This window comes from Lagenorhynchus albirostris, chromosome 21 (genome assembly GCF_949774975.1).
Source record: "Lagenorhynchus albirostris chromosome 21, mLagAlb1.1, whole genome shotgun sequence".
NCBI classification, from domain to species: Eukaryota; Metazoa; Chordata; class Mammalia; order Artiodactyla; family Delphinidae; genus Lagenorhynchus; species Lagenorhynchus albirostris.
This window is the reverse complement of record NC_083115.1, coordinates 2,096,969-2,103,598: the sequence shown is the minus strand read 5'-3', so window position 1 is coordinate 2,103,598 and position 6,630 is coordinate 2,096,969. Positions and strand designations below refer to the sequence as shown.

Sequence of the window (6,630 nt, the reverse complement as noted above, 5' to 3'; positions counted from 1 at the left end):
AAGGAGGAGCAGGCGCCACCAGGTTTCTAGGCAACGCCCCTCCCCTCTGATGCCTACAGGAGAGACCAGGCTCCCAGGTGCGCCCCCCATCAGGGAGCAAGGTGATGGAGTCACGGAGGAGATTCCATGCAGCAGGGGATGGGGGAAGACATGGGAACGCTCACACAGAAGTGGACACATTCTGTTCAGAAGGTCACTTTCTGTTTGGGGGATCGCGTCTCTGCTCTGGAATTCTGATGTGGGTCTATTGAGGCCCATGGAAACGACCCCACAGAGACCTGGCATGGGTCCTGGATGCGAGCTACCCTTGAACCAGGAGCAGAGCCAGCTTGGGAGCTCCCTGGTGGTCTGAGCCCTGACCCAAATCTCCCTTTTGTTCCCCAAATGGCTTGTATCCCAAGCTCTGGGAAACAACTGTAAGCACTGCTGAATGGGAAATGGAGCTCCACGCTTTGACTCAAGGCCTGGCCTTCAGGATGGACACCCTGAGCCCGGCGTCAAGGGACCTGGGCTTCTTTTGGAGCAGCCTTGGGTGGGCGTGCTGCCAAGAGGCTGCCCGAGCTTGGCTCCCTCGTTGGCTGTCTGTGTAGGACTCCTGTACTTACCTTTCTCCTTCTTTCCTCCCTCCCCACCCCTCCCCTGCCCCCATGAGAGTAGTTACCTCTGGGGAGGGCTGGGAACATGACCCGGGAAGGAAAAAAGCCACCTCAACTTTATTTGCCATCTTCCATTTCTTTTATAAAATTAAAGGTCCCTGCAAACCTTTTATGACAAAATATTAACATGTGATATTTTAGGGAGTGACTTAATTACTCCATATTTTTCTGAATCTTTAAACTTAATACAGTATTTCAACTGTTCACAGTGGTGAAATTAATAGTGATACCCTTTTTCTCCTTTTATGTATTTCTCACATTTCTTCTAGTGAGCATGTTTTTCTTTTCTGACTGAAAAACTCTTTTTTAACTGTGTTGAGCAGCTGTTTACATAGGCGCTGTGAGATTGGTGCTATGTGGAGAATTATTGGGACATGGGCTTGTGATTTATTAGGAGATGATGCTGGAGGACACAGACTATGTACAGTGTCATTGGGGAGCAGAATAAAGACATTTAACCATAGAACGAGACTATAGCGTGTTGGACTCCGACCAGGTCAAAGGTAAGTACATAGGGGGCATGAGGGGAGGGCACTACTTTCAGCTTTTCATTGCATTTCACTCAGAAAGTTAGCCCATCATCCAAAAGAAGGTTGTAGTTGTCCCTCCTCCGGGGAGGAGCAGAGCTATGGTTCTGCACAGAGGGAGAAGCCCTTCCCAGGACAGGCAATAAGGAGCCACATTAGTAGCAGATGGACAGTGTGGGAAGCTGAGAATCAGGTCAAATTGGAACCAGGGCTCTTTGCTTAATGACTAAGGCTCTCATCATTCGCTCAGTGAGGAGGCCTGGAAGGTCACAGCAAAGCCTTGCGGCATACTCTTTTTATCTCGTATATGAGAATACCTGAGTGTGTGCAGGGAAATCCACACAGTGCATTCCATAGCAGAGTGCATGGAAGTTCACTTTCAGCAATACTTTTGTTACTTTAAGGCAGTTTCAAAGAATCTGGCCAGGTTCTGCTGAAGCTTTGACTTCCCCCGTCAGAATGCAGCTTCTGAAGGGAGGATTCTGGGAAGATGGTGGAGGAGGAAGCACCAGGAATCTGTCTCTCCACCCAGACAACAACTACAATGGCAGAGTCAACCTGATGTAACTATTTTGGAACTCTAGAGTCTGTTGAAGGCTTGCAGCTTCTGGCAGAAGGCTTGGAGGCAAATTGCAGTCAATTGCAGCCAACTTCAGCTCCTGACTCATTAGCAGTTACCCATCCCCACTCCCAGACACATGGCAAGAGGCTGTGCAGCTTGCACACAACTTGTGGGAGCTAGAGTGGGTAAAAGGACCCTGTCCCCCAAGTACTGGGGACCTGTGCTCTGACTGCTGACCACAGAGGTGCAGACAAAGAGGGTGAAGCCATTGCTGTTGCACCTCCCCTCATTGGTTCATGTTCCTCCCCCTTCAGGTTGAAGTGAATGCCAGAAGATTTAAAGGGCCATCCCATTCTTTCCCCCTCCCATCATTTTTTGCTTTTCCTCTTTTGGGAGCCTGAACTTAAAGACTAGGACATTCAAAAACAGCTGAATATACAAAGAAAATTTAAAAGTGACTGTGCATGCTCAGGGAAAGGCTCAGAAAAGACCTGAGAAGACATTAAGTTTACAACTCAGGCTGATCCTTGGCACAGAGACAGCTTATAATAGTCAAAAAATAACAACAGAAAACATCAAACCCTGGGGGAGGGGGAGAATCTGACAGTTTCCAGAGTTACCACATCATTAGATTAAAATGTCCAGTGTTTAATACAAAATCACAAGGCCCATTCAAACAAAGGGGAAAAAAATCAACAGAAACTGTCCTTGAAAAAGACCTAATGGCAGATATACTAGACAAAGACTTTAAAACGACTGTCTTAAAGACGCTCAAAGAACTAAAGGAAGATGTGGAGAAAGTCAAGAAAATAATGTGTGAACGAAATGAAAACATCAATAAAGAGATATAGGAAACACAAAAAGAAACCAAAAAGCAATTCTGGAGCTGAAAAGTACAATAACTGAAGTGAAAAATTCACTAGAGAGGTTCAAAGGCAGATCTGAGCAGGCAGAAGGAAGAATCAGTGAACTTGAAGATAAGACAATGGAAATTATCAAGGCTGAAGAACAGAAAGAAAGAAGATTAAAGAAACATGTTACATGACACCATCAAGGGGACCAACATACACATTGTGGGAATCCCAGTAAAAGAAGAGAAAGAGAAAGGGGCAGAGAGAATATCTGAAGAAATAATGGCTTAAAATTTCCCAAATTTGATAAAAGACATGAATATAAACATCCGAAAAGCTCAATGAATTCCAAGTAAGATGAAGTCAAAGAGACCCACACAGTCTCATTATAATCAAACTTTCAAAAGACAAAGGGAACATCTGGAAAGCAGCAAGGTAAGTGAATAGTCACATACAAGGGGATCCTCAATAAGATTATCTGCAGATTTCTCATCAAAAAATTTGGAGGCCAGGAGACCGTGGGCAGATTTATTCAAAGTGCTCAAAGAAAACAACTGTCAACCAAGAATCTTATATCTGGCAAAACTGTCCTTTAGAGTGAAGGAGAAATCAAGGCATTCCCAGATTTAAAAATGCTGAAGGAGTTCATGACCACTAGACCTTCCCTACAAGAAATGCTCAAGGGAGTCCTGTGGAGTGAAATGAAAGAACACTAGACAGTAAACTGAAGCCATATGGAGAAATAAAGACCTCATTAAAGGCAACTACATGGACAATTGTTGAAGCTAGTATCATTGTAACAATGGTTTGTAACTGTACTTTTCGTTTTCTACATGATTTAAGAGACTAATACATTTAAAGAAAACAACAATTATTAGTGTAATAGCTAGTATTACTCTAACTTTGGTTTGTAACTCCAAATCTTGTTTTCTGCATAATTTAGGAGGCCAGTACATTTAAAAGAATTATTAGTTTATGTTTTTTGGCATACAATGTATACAGATGTAATTTTGTGATAACAATAACCGTAAGGGGTGGGGACAGAGCTGTAAAAGAACAGTTTTTGTATGTTATTGAAATTAAGCTGTAATAAATTCAAATTATAATGTTATAACTTTAGGATGTTAAATGTAATCTCCATGATAACCACAAATAAAATAATTTACAGAGTATACACAAAAGGAAATTAAGAAGGAATTTAAACATTTAATTTAATTTAAAACATTTAACTTAAATTAAATTAAAAACATTAAATTTAATTTAAAGCATTTCATTTAAACTACAAAAATCAACAGAACACAAAAGAAGACAGTAATGCAGGAAATGAGGGAAAAAGTGGCTACAGGGCATATAGAAAACAAACAGCACAATGACAGAAGTAAGCCCCTTATTATCAACAAAGACAGAGATCGGTAGAATGGATAAAAACACAGGACCCAGCTATATGCTGTCTACAAGAGACTCATCTGAAACCCCAAAACACAAATAGGTTGAAATGGGAAGGATGGAAAAACATATTCCATGCAAATAGTAACCAAAAGAGAGCAGGACTGGCTATACTAATATCAGACAAAGTAGACATTAAATCATATAAGGTTACAAAAGACAAAGAAGGACATTATATATTAATAAAAGGCTCAGTAGAGCAAGAAGATATAACAATTATAAACATTTGCACACCCAATGACAGACTATCAAAATACATGAAGCAAAACTGGGCAGAACTTGAAGGGAGAAATAGAGAGTTCTACAATAATAGAGACTTCAATGCCTCACTCCCAATAAACCAACTAGATCTAACAAGAATATACAGAACATTCCACCCAATGACAACAGCATACACATTTTTCTCAAGTGCACATGGAACATTTTCCAGGTAGACCATATGTTAGGACACAAATTAAGTCTCAGTAGACAAAAAATGATATCATACAAAGTTATGACAGATATCGTCTCTGACCACAACAGGATGAAGTTAGAAATTAAAAAAAAAAAAAAAAAGAACACATAAAGAAAGCTGAAAACTTCACAATACTGTGGAAACTAAACAACACACTTTTAAACAACCAATAGATCAAAGAAGAAATCACAAGGAAAATTAGAAACTACTTAGAGATGTGTAAAAATGAAAATATAGCATGTCAAAACTTACATGATCCAGCAAACGTTATGCGAAGGTGGAAATTTATAGCTATAACAAGAAAGAACTCAAATCAACAACCTAACTCTACAACTTAAGGAATGAGAAAAAGAAGAACAAACTAAACCCAAAGCTAGCAGAAGGAAGAAAATAACAAACATTAGAGTATAGGTAGATAAATAGAGTGTAGAAAAACATCAGAGGGGCTCAATTTGGCAGCATATATACTAAAATTGGAACAATACATAGAAGATTAGCATGGCCCCTGCACGAGGATGACACGCAAATTCGTGAAGCGTTCCATATTTTTGAAATTAGAACACTTCCTAACACCATATACAAAAATAAACTAAAAATGGATTAAAGACCTAAATGTAAGGCCAGACACTATAAAACTCTTAGAGAAAAACATAGGCAGAACACTCTGACATAAGTCACAGCAAGATCCTTTTTGACCCACCTCCTAGAGAAAGGGAAATAAAAACAAAAATAAACAAATGGAATCTAATGAAACTTAAAAGCTTTTGCACAGCAAAGGAAACCATAAACAAGACGAAAAGACAACCCTCAGAATGGGAGAAAATATTTGCAAACGAAGCAACTGACAAAGGATTGATCTCCAAAATACACAAGCACTTCATGAAGCTCAATATCAAAAAAAACAAACACCCCAACCCAAAAATGGGCAGAAGACCTAAATAGACATTTCTCCAAAGAAGATATACAGATTGCCAACAAACACATGAAAAGATGCTCAACATGACTAATCATTAGAGAAATGCAAATCAAAACTACAATGAGGTATCACTTCACACTGGTCAGAATGGCCATCATCAAAAAATCTACAAACAATAAATGATGGAAAGGGTGTGGAGAAAAGAGAACCCTCTTGCACTGTTGGGGGGAATGTAAATTGATACAGCCACTATGGAGAACAGTATGGAGGTTCCTTAAAAAACTAAAAACAGAACTACCATATGACCCAGCAATCCCACTACTGGGCATATACCCTGAGAAAACCGTAATTCAAAAAGAGTCATGTACCACAATATTCATTGCAGCTCTATTTACAATAGTCAGGACATGGAAGCAACCTAAGTGTCCATTGACAGATGAATGGATAAAGAAAATGGGGCACATATATGCAATGGAATATTACTCGGCCATAAAAAGAAACGAAACTGAGTTATTTGTAGTGAGGTGGATGGAACTAGAGTCTGTCATACAGAGTGAAGTCAGAAAGAGAAAAACAAATACCGTATGCTCACATATATATGGAATCTAAAAATAAAAAAAATGGTTCTGATGAACCCAGGGGCAGGACAGGAGTAAAGATGCAGATGTAGAGAATGGACTTGAGGACACAGGGAGGGGGAAGGGTAAGCTGGGACAAAGTGAGAGAGTGGCGTGGACATATATACACTACCAACTGTAAAATAGATAGCTAGTGGGAAGCAACCACATAGCACAGGGAGATCAACTCAGTGCTTTGTGACCACCTAGAGGGGTGGAATAGCGAGGGTGGGAGGGATACACAAGGTGGGGGGGATATGGGGATATATGTACACATATAACTGATTCATTTTGTTATACAGCAGAAACTAACACAACATTGTAAAGCAATTATACTCCAATAAAGATGTTTTTATGAATAAGAAAAACAATAGAGAAAAATCAGTGAAACCAAAAGTTGGTTCTTTGAAAAGATCAACAAAATTGACAGACCTTTAGCTAGATGGACTAAGAGAAAACGAGAGAAGACTCAAAGGACTAAAATAAGAAATGGAAGTGGGGACATTCCTACTGATCCCACAGAAATAAAAAGGACTATAAGAGAGTACCATAAACAATTGTTTGCCAACACATTTGATAACTTAGATGAAATGAACAAATT

The 6,630-nt window shown here is 39.7% G+C and overlaps 1 non-coding gene across 1 annotated transcript; it reads left to right on the top strand.

Moving 5' to 3' along the window:
• The first annotated feature begins 4,939 nt into the window (after positions 1-4,939).
• On the top strand, positions 4,940-5,046 carry LOC132512826 (U6 spliceosomal RNA). Its single transcript, XR_009538348.1, has one exon. It is a non-coding gene; the product is annotated as a U6 spliceosomal RNA (small nuclear RNA).
• The last annotated feature ends 1,584 nt before the right edge of the window (positions 5,047-6,630 follow it).